The sequence below is a fragment of the Ovis aries genome, chromosome 5 (genome assembly GCF_016772045.2).
Source record: "Ovis aries strain OAR_USU_Benz2616 breed Rambouillet chromosome 5, ARS-UI_Ramb_v3.0, whole genome shotgun sequence".
Taxonomy (NCBI): Eukaryota; Metazoa; Chordata; class Mammalia; order Artiodactyla; family Bovidae; genus Ovis; species Ovis aries.
Window position 1 is genome coordinate 27,545,833 of NC_056058.1, and position 14,333 is coordinate 27,560,165.

At 41.1% G+C, this 14,333-nt stretch overlaps 1 long non-coding RNA gene across 3 annotated transcripts in view; it reads right to left on the reverse strand.

The window, feature by feature from the left end:
• The window catches only part of LOC105611873 (uncharacterized), a 147,160-nt gene that overhangs the window by 12,167 nt on the left and 120,660 nt on the right, over window positions 1-14,333 (reverse strand). For all 3 annotated transcript variants that reach the window (XR_003589399.3, XR_003589400.3, XR_009600674.1), the window contains exon 3: window positions 13,918-14,051. This is a non-coding gene — a long non-coding RNA (uncharacterized LOC105611873). The remainder of the gene's footprint in view (window positions 1-13,917; window positions 14,052-14,333) is intronic.

Sequence of the window (14,333 nt, forward strand, 5' to 3'; positions counted from 1 at the left end):
GGCACACTCACTGAGAGGGTGGAAGAGGGAAACTCGTGCTGTAGCCACAAGCAGTGTGTTGGGGCATAATCCATAGCTGGCTTTGATCTCTGTTAGAGTATAAAAAGAACAGTTGGTACCGATGGGCGTGTTCCCCAAGTGTTCCAAGTAAGAACATTCCTCTCTACACTTGCTCTTCACTAGATGATAAAGTCACCTCTCTAGATGAAAAGCCCAGGGCTCTGTCTTGTATTTATATCCTAGCCCATTTCTAGTGCAGAAGTAACACATTTAATGATGGTCAATAAATGTTTTTAAGTGAAGAAATATGTCCTTGGAAGATGTAAGCTATGTGAGATGCTAAGGTAAGGCTCAGACTCAATTTAAGAGATGTTCAAATATATTCAAGACTTATTCACAGCACTATGTACCACTTACTCCCCAAGACCCCTTATTTGTCAACATCCAGCAATCTCATACAATTCTAAAGGACCATCAAATGATCAAGCCTTTTTGCTTTTAAGTATTTTCTAAGCTTAATGTATTAAAAACCTCTAAACCTTGACAACAAGAGGGAATTAATACAGATACAAGTCCCATATTTATTTCTACAGGTAGAGTTGCCAGGCAACCACCACATTACAACACACAGGACTGTCATTATGGATCCATCTTTTCCTGTAACTCCTTTACTGCCAAAATGAAAAGCAGTGCAGACAACAGTGTCACTTAAAAGGATCCATCCTCCAGGCACTCTTACTGGATAAAATCTTGTGTTGTAGAAACTGCGAAATAGTCTGGAGCTGGCAAAGATGATGCCTTGCTTTTAGAGTACTCCTTTTCAGTATAGAAGATGCACTTACATTAAGAAAAGACTGTGACTAAAAAGATAATTCAAAGTAGTAAACTTTTAAGTTAGTGAAGTAAATTATTTATCATAAATTAATATAAGACACCAGGGGTCCTGTGTACAGCAGAATAGGTGCTGTCTTATTCATACTCCGGTAACTGCTCAAGCTTTCCTCCATGGTAATTTCATCCATACCACTCACAGGATGACAATTTTATATCATAAGAGGTCCCCCGGCAGTGGATATTAATTTATAGTAGAGGAGAACAGCAGGGAGAATTTTTTGTGTGCTACTTGCCAGTAAAACACACAAACTGCTCCCTCGAGGAACATACGGTTATATATTAAAACATTAGTGATGGCACTAGAGTTAATAAGAGATATAATATACAATACAACCATATAGTGTATTTATTAATAGTCCACAAAAATATTATAGATCCTAAAGAAAAGCTCCCAGGATAAACTGTGTTCTATTCTTTCTTGTAGTTTGAAAACACATAATCTTCAAAAATATGCAGCACTTCCCCAATGGGATTCACAATTATCTGAGGTCAAATATCTGAACTATTATTTTTTTCCAATGGAGCATAACAATAAGATCTTTATTGTTGTCTCTAAACCATAACAGAACTGCCAGTAACCAAGGGATGAAATAAATGTTTCCAAAATAATAAAAAGCATCAAGCTAGATTAGTGATTTCTATAGTTCCTTAAATGAAACATATTCCACATGCGAAATATTTTCAATATGGTGCCTCAAATAAAAATATATAATACATCTACATCAGGCAATCAAGAAAAACTAATTTAGGACCTATCTAACGCAAAAGACTTTTACACTGTGAGCAAGATCTAGCCACAATGCTGTATAAAACTAACATTTTAAAAATCTATCCCTTATAATTCAAGGACTTTGGAACAGTTTGCAAAAATAATTTTCAAATGGGAAAATATAATTTTCCTTTTAGGAGCTCAGTTCAGTTTGGTTGCTCAGTCGTGTCCAACTCTTTGCAACCCCATGAACCACAGCAGGCCAGGCCTCCTTGTCCATCACCAACTCCCGGAGTCTACCCAAACCCATGTCCATTGAGTCGGTGATGCCATCCAACCATCACATCCTCTGTCATCCCCTTCTCCTCCTGCCCTCAATCTTTCCCAGCATCAGGGTCTTTTCCAATGAGTCAGCTCTTCGCATCAGGTGGCCAAAGTATTGGAGTTTCAACATCAGTCCTTCCAATGAACACTCAGGACTGATCTCCTTTAGGATGGACTGGTTGGATCTCCTTGCAGTCCAAGGGACTCTCAAGAGTCTTATCCAACACCACAGTTCCAAAGCATCAATTCTTCTGTGCTCAGCTTTCTTTATAGTACAACTCTCACATCCATACATGACCACTGGAAAAACCATAGCCTTGACTAGATGGACCTGTGTTGGCAAAGTAATGTCTCTGCTTTTCAATATGCTGTCTAGGTTGGTCGTAACTTTCCTTCCAAGGAGCAAGCATCTTTTAATTTCATGGCTCAGAAAGTACTAATTCCCAGGTAGAAGTTAAATAGTACACATTGAAAGGACACATAGTAAAACAGTGATGTTGTCTAGAACAAAGCAGGTATACTTCACTCAAGGCAAGCTCTGCCTTCAGTGATGAGCCAGAACAGTTGTCATGTTCCTAGAGAATATCTTATTTGTCACAGCCAATAAGATAGTGTATAGAAATGAAACAGCTTTCTGTGTAATAATTTTGTATCCTGCAATTACCAAATTCACTGTTGAGTATAAGTAGTTTTCTGATAGGATTTTTACATGTATATTCCATGTTATCTTCAAACAGTGACAGTTTTCCTTCTTTGTTTCCAATGTGGATTCCTTTTTTTTTTTTTTTTCTTTGATTACCACGGCTAGGACTTCCAAAACTATGCTGAAGAAAAGTGTATGAGAGTGGCCATACTTGCCTCGTTCTTGACTGTAGTGCCTGTGTGTGTGCGTGCTCAGTTTTGTCTTACTCTGTGACCCCATGGACTGTAGCCTGTCAGGCTCCCCCTGTCCATGGGTTCTCAGGCAAGAATGCTGGAGTGGTTGCCATTTCCTCCTCCAGGAGATCTTCTTGTCCCAGAAACCTAACTTATGTCTCTTGCATTGGCAGGCTGATTCTTTTTTTAAATTTTAATTGGAGGCTAATTACTTTACAATACTGGAGTGGTTTTTGCCATACATTGACATGAGTCAGCCATGGGTGTACATGTGTCCCCATCCTGAACCCCCTCCCATCCCTCAGGTTGTCCCAGTGCATCAGCCCTGAGTGCCGTTACATGTATTGAACGTGGACTGGCAATCTGTTTCACATATGGTAATATACATGTTTCAATGCTATTCTTTCAATTCATCCCACCCTCACGTTCTCCCAGAGTCTGTTCTTTATATCTGTGTCTCTTTTGCTGTCTCACATATAGGGTCATTGTTACCATCTTCCTAAATTCCATATATATGCATTAATATACTGTATTGGTGTTTTTCTTTCTGACTTACTTCACTCTGTGTAATAGGCTCCAGTTTCATCCACCTCATTAGAACTGGTTCAAATGTATTCTTTTTCTTTTCTAATTTTATTTTTTTTTACTTTATAATACTGTATTGGTTTTGCCATACATCAACATGAATCTGCCATGGGTGTACGTAAGTTCCCACTCCTGAACCCTGCTCCCACCTCCCTCCCCATACCATCCCTCTGGGTTATCCCAGTGCACCAGCCCCAAGCATTCTGTATCCTGCATTGAACCTAGACTGGCAATTCGTTTCTTATATGATATTATACATGTTTCAATGCCATTCTCCCAAATCATCCCGCCCTCTCCCTCTCCCATGAAGTCAAAAAGTCTGTTCTGTACATCTGTGTCTCTTTTGCTATCTCGCATACAGGGTTATCATTATCATCTTTCTAAATTCCACATATATGTGTTACTATACTATATTGGTGTTTTTCTTTCTGGCTTACTTCACTCTGTATAATCGGCTCCAGTTTCATCCACCTCATTAGAACTGATTCAACCGTATTCTTTTTGATGGCTGAGTAATACTCGATTGTGTATATGTACCACAGCTTTCTTATCCATTCCTCTGCTGATGGACATCTAGGTTGTTTCCATGTCCTGGCTATTATAAACAGTGCTGCGATGAACATTGGGGTACACGTGTCTCTTTCATTCTGGTTTCCTCCGTGTGTATGCCCAGCAGTGGGATTGCTGGGTCATAAGGCAGTTCTATTTCCAGTTTAGGGAACCCTCTTACAGATGTGTTCTTTTTAATAGCTGAGTCCCTTGGACTGCAAGGAGATCCAACCAGTCCATTCTGAAGGAGACCAGCCCTGGGATTTCTTTAGAAGGAATGATGCTAAAGCTGAAACTCCAGTACTTTGGCCACCTCATGCGAAGAGTTGACTCATTGGAAAAGACTTTGATGCTGGGAGGGATTGGAGACAGGAGGAAAAGGGGACGACCGAGGATGAGATGGCTGGATGGCATCACTGACTCGATGGACGTGAATCTGAGTGAACTCCAGGAGTTGGTGATGGACAGGGAGGCCTGGCGTGCTGCAATTCATGGAGTCTCAAAGAGTTGGACACCACTGAGCAACTGAACTGAACATTCAATTATGTATAAGTACCACAGCTTTCTTATCCATTCGTCTGCTGATGGACATCTAGGTTGCTTCCATGTCCTGGCTATTATAAACGTGCTGCGATGAACATTGGGGTACACATGTCTCTTTCAGTTCTGGTTTCCTTGGCCTGTGTGCCCAGCAGTGGGATTGCTGGGTTGTATGGCAGTTCTATTTCCAAAAGAGGAGAGTGAAAAGTTGGCTTAAAGCTCAACATTCAGAAAACGAAGATCATGGCATCCGGTCCCATCACTCCATGAGAAATAGATGGGGAAACAGTGTCAGACTTTATTTTGGGGGGCTCCAAAATCACTGCAGATGGTGATTGCAGCCATGAAATTAAAAGACGCTTACTCCTTGGAAGAAAACTTATGACCAACCTAGATAGCATATTCAAAAGCAGAGACATTACTTTGCCGACTAAGGTCTGTCTAGTCAAGGCTATGGTTTTTCCAGTAGTCATGTGTGGATGTGAGAGTTGGACTGTGAAGAAGGCTGAGCACTGAAGAATTGATGCTTTTGAACTGTGATATTGGAGAAGACTCTTGAGAGTCCCTTGGACTACAAGGAGATCCAACCAGTCCATTCTAAAGGAGATCAACCCAGGGATTTCTTTGGAAGGAATGATGCTTAATCTGAAACTCCAGTACTTTGGCCACCTCATGCGAAGAGTTGACTCATTGGAGAAGACTTTGATGCTGGGAGGGATTGGGGGCAGGAGAAGGGGACGACCGAGGATGAGATGGCTGGATGGCATCACTGACTCGATGGACGCAAGTCTGAGTGAACTCCGGGAGATGGTGATGGACAGGGAGGCCTGGCGTGCTGCGATTCATGGGGTCGCAAAGAGTCAGACACAACTGAGCAACTGAACTGAACTGAAGGAATCTCTACACTGTTCTCCATAGTGGCTGTACTAGTTTGCATTCCCACCAACAGTGTAAGAGGGTTCCCTTTTCTCCACACCCTCTCCAGCATTCATTGTTTGTAGACTTTTTGATGGCAGCCATTCTGACCGGCATGAGATGGTACCTCATTGTGGTTTTGACTTGCAGTTCTCTGATAACAAGTGACGTTGAGCATCTTTTCATGTATTTGTTAGCCATCTGTATGGCTTCTTTGGAGAAATGTCTGTTTAGTTCTTTGGCCCATTTTTTGACTGGGTCGCTAATTTTTCTGGTATTGAGCTGCATGAGCTGCTTGTATATTTTTGAGATTCTTTGTCAGTTGCTTCATTTGCTATTATTTTCTCCCATTCTGAAGGCTGTCTTTCACCTTGCTTATAGTTTCCTTCGTTGTGCAAAAGCTTTTAAGTTTAATTAGGTTCCATTTGTTTATTTTTTGCTTTTATTTCCATTACTCTGGGAGGTGAGTCATAGAGGATCCTGCTGTGATTTATGTTGGAGAGTGTTTTGCCTATGTTCTCCTCTAGGAGTTTTATAGTTTCTGGTCTTACATTTAGACCTTTAATCCATTTTGAGCTTATTTTTGTGTATGGTATTAGAAAGTGTTCTAGTTTTATTCTTTTACAAGTGGTTGACCAATTTTCCCAGCACCACTTGTTAAAGAGATTGTCTTTTCTCCATTGTGTATTCTTGCCTCCTTTGTCAAAGATAAGGTGTCCATAGGTGCATGGATTTATCTCTGGGCTTTCTATTTTGTTCCATTGATCTATATTTCTGTCTTTGTGCCAGTAATTCTTTACCACTGAGCCACCTGGGAAGTGAATGCTTTCAGCATTATTATGTTGAGGTAAGCTCCCTCTATGCCCACTTTCTGTAAAGTTTTTTTTTTTTTAATCATAAATGGGTGTTAAAAGACTTTTGTCAAAATCTTTCTGCATCTATGCAGATGATCATACGGTTTTTATTCAGTTTGTTAATGTGGTGTATCACACTGATTGATTTGTGGATACTGAATAATCCTTGCATCCCTGGGATAAATCCCACTCGATCATAGTGTATGATCCTTTTAATGTGCTCTGTACAATCCCATGAAATTCAGGAATGCAAGCCCCTCTACCAAGCAAAGCCAGGTGTTCCCTAGGCGGCAGCTGTAAAAACTAGGGTAACAGGTGCATGTGAAAGCTTCCTTCCAGAAGATACTGGTGTTTCGAGTGTGGCAGAGGGAGACCACAAAGATGGTGCCCACTTGCTGGAGCAAGATAGAAGGTAAAGCTGGTGCCCTGGAAAGCCTCTACACTCGTGTTAAATTAGATGCCTGCACTGCAGGCCAACACTTTATGATAAGTACAATAATTTGGGGATAGGTGAGTGAGTCCTTGTGTACGAATTCTTTACGAGCCATTTCTCAGTTTGATAAAGCCTTGTGGGTCTGATGGATGCAAGCCCTGTGGTTTTTGAGAGTTAGATGTTTTCGGGGCTTGTTTCATGGGTGCAGGTCTTAAAAGTTGGGGTGCCTCATCTGAGGGATTATATCTCAGCCTCTCCTAACTGCTTCCATTGGTTTTTCTCTTGTCAGATATCTGAGTCATCTAGGCTGCCCTGGTTGGCTCCGTGATAAAGAATCCACCTACAATGCAGAAGCCCTGGGCTATAGTCCATGGGGTCGCAAAAGAGTCAAGACATCACTGAGTGACCAAACAACAACAAAAGAAGTCATTCAGCTAGCTTGCAAGTATTTCTTCAAAAGAAACTGCTCTGTATGTAGTTGTATAATTGATGTGTCCAAGGAAGGAGGCAAGTTCAGGATATGCCAACATCACCACCTTGAACCAGAACCTCTTACTCAAAGTTGTAAAGTGTATGTCCTTTCCAAGTCTAGGCCAGCTAAAAGATCACAATGATGACGACACCACAGTTGGGTAGGCCAGTTGTTATCAACAACAAAAGGGTTACAGGTGATATTCTTCTTGCCATTCAAACATCTCTGACATTTCTTCCAAACACTCCTTCACATAGAGTAGTGGTTCCTCTTGTTCAGAGTTGATCCTGGTCAGCCTCATACATTCTATGATTACAGCTCATATCAGCAAGTTCCCAGTACCAGCCCAGATCTGCGTGCCTGGCTCCATATCTCATTTCCCAGTAGCTTACTGGTTAGGACTCATTATGCCCCCCATGGGCAACTTCAAACATTCTGTCTCAATTCATCGTACTGTCATTCACCCAAACACTTTAATTTCTTATAATTAGAACTGTGAAAATCACATCTGCCTCACAGAGTTGCTTTGAAGATGAAGCTCTCTATTCTGGTGTAAGATAGTAGGTATTCACTACCTAGCAGCTGCCATGACCAACAATATTACTTATTATTAACTAAACTTCTAGCATCTTATCTTTTTGTTGTCTGATTATTAAATGTCCCAAAAGCTTCATATTTGTCTTTTTCTCTACCTTCTGTGCAAGTAATTTAGTGACACTTTTTCATCTCTGCTCTGAATTGTCTGAGTGACTCCCTGACTTCCATTTCTTTTGCAGCTCTGGTCCATAGCTATTTTTTCTGAAACACTGATCTGATCATATTAACTCCTATGCTCAAAAATAATTATTTCAGCAGGATCACCTCCAGCGTCCTTAACTTCTTGTGCTTAGTCATGTCCAACTCTTTGCTACTCCTCTGCCCATTGGATTCTCCAGGCAAGAATAGTGGAGTGGGTTGCCATCCCCTCCTCCAGGGAATCTTCACAACCCACGGATTGCACACAGGTCTCTGGCATTGCAGGTGGGTTCTTTACCATCTGAGCCACCAGGGAAGCCCCCTTAAACTTGTTATGTGATACTCTTACACAGTAGGCCCAGCCTAGCTTCTCAGCCTCATTGACTGCATCCCAGAATGTTCCTCAGCACTGTTTGGCCCTTCACACTGCACACTCCCTTCGCATTTACTGCTTCCTCTGCTTGGAGCACGGGTGATTTTCTTTTCCCCCATAATCCCATTCTCACTGCTCTATGAGTCTGACTGCTAAAGACTCAATCACCTGGATTACCTTAAATGTCTTTTTTTGTTGTTGTTGAAGTGAGCCAATGAGAGCACCTGCAAGAGATCCAAGGACAGAAAGAGAGCAAGATCTGGGCGTTTACTTCTCCTCCTCCTCTTCCCTACCACAATTCTGGGCTTGATGGCACCCTCTGTAAATACAGCTTCTCTCAAGTGGTCCATCTTTTGCAGCTACAACTTGGAAGCAGGATCTAATCACATCACTGTTTTTAGGCCTTACAATGATGTTGCCTTCCTGCTATTACTGGCATCTTCCTTTAAAAATAGCTTCAAAAATCCTCGCTTATGGGAATTTGAGCTGTTCTCCTCTTATGAGCACATCAGAGTTACAGCTATCAGTATTTACAGAACAACCATCAGGAGAAAAGACTGGACTCAACCAGAAACAAAGAATCTTCCACAATAGAAGAAGAAACCACAGCAAGACAGGTAGGAATAAGCAGAATCATAATAGAGTCAGACCCATACCCAAGGGTTGCTGCTGCTGCTAAGTTGCTTCAGTCGTGTCCACCTCTATGCGACCCCATAGATGGCAGCCCACCAGGCTTCCCCGTCCCTGGGATTCTCCAGGCAAGAACACTGGAGTGGGTTGCCATTTCCTTCTCCAATGCAGGAAAGTGAAAAGTGAAAGTGAAGCCTGTTGGTGACCCACAAATGAGAGAATAATTAAAATTGCAGAGATTCTCCCAAAGGAGTGAGGCATCTGAGCCACACATCAGACTTCCCAACCTGGGTGTCCTGGGCCAGGCAGATGACCCCAAGAACCTCTCACTTTGAAGGCCAGTGGGGCTTTACTTCCAGGAGTCCCAGAAGTTGTATGTGTGTGCATGCTCAGTCATGTCTGACTTTTTGTGACCCACATGGACTGTAGCCCACCAGGCTCCTCTGTCTATGGAATTTTCCAGGCAAAAATAAGGAGTGGGTTGCCACTTCCTACTCCAGGGGTTCTTAATGTAGTCCGTCTACTGGTGGGTGAGTCTGGAGCATAAGACTTTGTATGCATCTTATAAGACTGGGATTTCTATCGACCAAGGGAGATAGATCCATTCTTACAGGATGTACACAAGGTCTCCAGACCTACCCACCAGTGGGCAGGCACTAGTCCCAAAATCCCTGAGCCTGCCCATCATCTACCCTGCTAGTCTTACGCATCAGCTGAGAAAGGTGTTAAAAGATGTAAGACTGAGATACTATAACACTTCTAGAGAAAAAGAAAGAGAACACTTTGAATATATCACAGCAATATGTACCATGTGGTCCAGCAATTCCATTCCCAGGTATATATTCCAACGAAAACGAAAAAAACATTAATTCAAAAAGTACAAGGATCCCTATGTTCATATACCATCATTATTTATAACTGCCAAGATACAGACACAACCTACCTGGCTTTCAACAAATCAATGATGTATGACAGAAAACCACAAAATTCTGTAAAGCAATTATCCTTCAATTAAAATTTTTTAATTGTGCACACAAGGGATTATTACTCAGCCATGAAAAAATGAAAAATTTCCATCCGCAACAACATGGATGGGCTCAGAAGGCATCATGCTTAGTGATATAACTCAAAGACAAAAATTGCATGATATCACTTATATGTAGAATCTAAAATAGTGAATATAACAGAAGAAACAGGGAAAAACTAGTGGCTACAAGTGGGGAGAGGGAGAGAGCAAGATCAGGGTGTGGGATCAAGAGAGACAAACCACTGTGTATAAAGTAGAGCTACAAGGATATAGTCTACAGCACAGTAATATAGCTGATATTTTATAATTACTATAAATGGTATATAAGATTTAAAAATTGTGAATTACTATCCCGGGGACAGGGTACCTGGTGGGCTTCCATCTATGGGGTTGCACAGAGTCAGACATGACTGAAGCAACTTAGCAGCAGCAGCAGCATACTATATTGAAACTTCCATAATATTTTTTAAAAGATTATTTTAAATAAAAAAGATTTTAAAATATCCTAGTTAACCTGCCAAATATATGAGAAAAAATCAGATAAACCCAAGTTGAGGGATAGTTCATAAAATAACTAGCCTCATCTCTCTAAATATGTTGAGTTTTTATACACACACACACCCCCTTCTCCACCACAAAGTCAAGTCTGACCAACTGTTCTAGATTCCAGGAGACCACAGAGATGTGATAGATTACAGAAATTGTGTCTTAAGGTCTCTGAAATTTGATAATTACACCCCTAATCATGTAAGAAAGTGTTCTCATTCTCAGGAAATATGTAGGGATAGTCTTGCTGCCTACAAATTTTTCTCCAACAATTTAAGGAAAATGTACATATGCATATACGTGTGTATGTTCATATATTATACTATACTACATACAGAGAGAGAGAGAAAGTAATCAAATGTTCATATTTGATGGATCCTGGCAGATACACCTGTGAAACTCCACTTATCCATAGACAAACAAATTTACCCTTACCTTTCTTTTAATAATGATATAAATAAAGCATATTATTCTTTATATCCAATTCTCATTTTATCCTTATGACATTCTATGAAAAGCACATACTGAAAACCCAGAGGACTCAGGTAAATCCTACAGCATGGGTTTATTTGTCTCCACAGTGCAAGCTTTAAGCCTGATGCTGTCTTCTGCCCTGGACAATGATTGATGCTCTGTCTCCCATGCTTCCTGAGCACTTAGCACAAATGTCTTCTACTGTATTTATCTTGTGATACTTTTTAAAAACACATGCATCTTAAGGCTGCAGGTAAGCACAAAGTCTGACGCAATAATAAAGTCGAGGAAGAAGAGTGTGCACACCCCTGCAGGAAAGACACTCCACTGCACCCTGGAGTGGATGGCAGATACATCATTGTCTAAAACTGCTCTGACACTATGACAGCTACTCACCACATGTGCCTGTTGAGCACCTGAAATGTGTGGCTAGTCAGTGAGAACTGAGATGTGCTGTAAGTATATATGCACATAAGTACTTACTATGAGCAATCATTATGAAAAAAATGTACAATATCATTTTTTCCACATTGATTCCCCACTGAAATATTACTTTGGATGTATTGGTTTAAATAAAATATATTAAAATTAATTTTATGTTTCTTTTTTTTAACATACTGACCATAAATTTAAAACTACACCTGTAGCTCACAATATGTTTCTTTTGATAGTGCAAGTTGACACAGACGCGCAAGCTGCTTTGCTGACTCTGATCACTCAGTGACAAGAGCAGCAAGTTATTCTTGCCTTCATTCCTTCTGAAAACTAAGAGTGAGGTCCACTGGGGCAGTGTTCTTGAACTGTAATGTACATGTAACTTACCAGCAGACTGTCTGATCACTGGGTCTGGGGCAGGCCTGTGACTGTGCATTTCTAACAAGCTCCCAGGTGCTGCTGCTGGCCCAGGAGTAGAGGGTGACTAAGGCAAGCTGGCTTTAATCTGATGCAGGTGTTGGCATATAAATGTTTTATTAACCTAAGGAAAGTCAAATATTAGGAAGTCTAATTGCTGCTGACCACCTCTGGCTACATCAGTTGAGTCTTGAAAATATGATTTCCCCAAATCTACAGAATGAGTTACCACACTATTAATAAATGCTTGCAAAAGGAAACAGACCTATTGAGACCATGTTAGATGATACAGAATTATGCTAGCCCTTTTTCTAAAGGCACACATCATATTTTAACAACCACAGCTTTGCCTCAGGGGATATGATACCAAGTCCGCAGGACTTAATTTTCCAAATTGTGGCATTAGGGATGTACTTTTTAATTTTTACATGCATTCCCAAACATGAACCCCTCCCACCTCCCTCCCCATAACATCTTTCTGGGTCATCCCCATGCACCAGCCCCAAGCATGCTGCATCCTGCGTCAGACATAGACTGGCGATTCAATTCACATGATAGTATACATGTTAGAATGTCGTTCTCCCAAATCATCCCACCTCTCTCCCTCTGAGTCCAAAAGTCCGTTACATATATATGTGTTAGTATACTGGGGGATGTACTTTAGACATTTGGAGGTGGGCCAAAAAAAAAAAAAGACATTATCCTGTGGGCCTAGAATTTTATTTAAATATTTCTATATCTCAATATGTATTTTTAATGAAAAGCATCTCTTGTCCTATCTATTCCTGGATAATAGTACACACAAGTCAATGTGTACCAAGAACTATATTATACAGCACGACAAACAGCAACCACAGCTGGAGCAATAACAAGAAAGTTCCCCAAGCTATCACACACCGAACCAGGTAGTACGCCAAGTACAGTAAGGAGGGGGTGCAGGGGGACTCGTGATACACCCTGGGGACAGAGGATTCTCTATACAGCGTGGTGCAAATGATATTAAAGTTTCCTTGTAGAAATGGCAATAACAGAATATTTTTGTAGACTTATTAATAATACTAGTCTTGCCTCTGGTTCAGCTGGTAAAGAATCTGCCTGCCATGCAGGAGATACGGGTTGAACCCCTGGGTTGGGAAGATCCCCTGGAGAAGGGAATGACAACCTGCTCCAGTATTCTTGCCTGGAGAATCCCATGGACAGAGGAGCCTGGCGGGCTACAGTCCATGGCATCACAAAGAGTTGGACATGGCTTAGCGACTAAAGAGCAAAGAAGAAAAAACAAAACAAGAAGCCTTACATCACACTGTGTTGGACTGACTCTTCCTGGGTAATGAGGTAAAGATTCTCCTCATTGTGTACCACAGGAGACAAGAGATTAGAGAGAGCCAAGACTTGAATCCAGGACTTGAAAACTAAGTCCCATGCCATTTCCATCACCACCACATGAACTTTTGGTAGAAAGCAAAAGAACCAAGTCTGAGGCCACCTCAGCTAAGGTCTGGTCCCAGCTCTAGGCAGGATGTTGTCTGGCATTGTGTAAGCTTTAGCAGCGTCTTTGAACTTCCACTTCTTCTTTTTGCCTCCAAAAACACTCCAGGAAATATCTGACAAACACATTCATGCTAAAGAAGGAATAGCACTGCTAACTTGCATGTAGCAGCTAACAGCATGGGGCAGGGAAATCAGCAGAGGGAGGAGCCTGAACATCACCATGGAACCACATCCCCTGGCAATGGAAGACAAGTCCTGCCTGAGTCATTCGGACACCCAAGAACTTCTGCCATGATTTACCAACATAAAGAAAAAGTTCACAGTAGTCATGAAAATAAATTCACAGACAGATGATCTAAACATGGATTTGAGATGAGCCTACCCTGACTCTCCATTTTGTTTCTCCGGCTATTTTTCTGTTTGTTTCCTATTAATATTTATTAATGAGCAGAGCTTAGAGAAAACAGGAATTTGCTGAAGGTTGAGGCCTTTTCTCAGCTCATAATAGACAGGATGATAAATTTTAGATGAGGACAGCTAGGAGGCAGAAAATACAAGTGGATGTTACCACAGAAAATTAGTGGACCACACATATCACAGGAGATCACCTATCACATTAGTCAATGTGATAGACTTACTTTTATGCACAAACGAGATTCTAAGTCATGGTACACACATCTTCTTAAGCAGTGTCAATGTGGCTATCTGGTGGGCATTGATGGTGAACATGATTCTGTCCATATCCTAAAATGAGCTCCGCTCAGTGGAACCCCTGGAATGTACAGAAAAGAGGCCACAAGTTAAATAGATCCTTGCATTAGTTCCAGGAAGAGAGTTTTAAGTAGGAAGCAAGGTCAAGTTGTTCTGTCAACATTCAGAAAAGAAACTCTATTCAATGCTATAATTTCAAATTTTTCAAAAAGTACCTCTTCAAATTCCTGATTATCCCCTGATGTGGTTCTTACCTGGCAGAATATTTTTAGGGTTCAAAATTGTGCTCACCCACAAGGTAACATCTACATAGCAGATTCAGAAATCCCCATTCCCTGTCCAC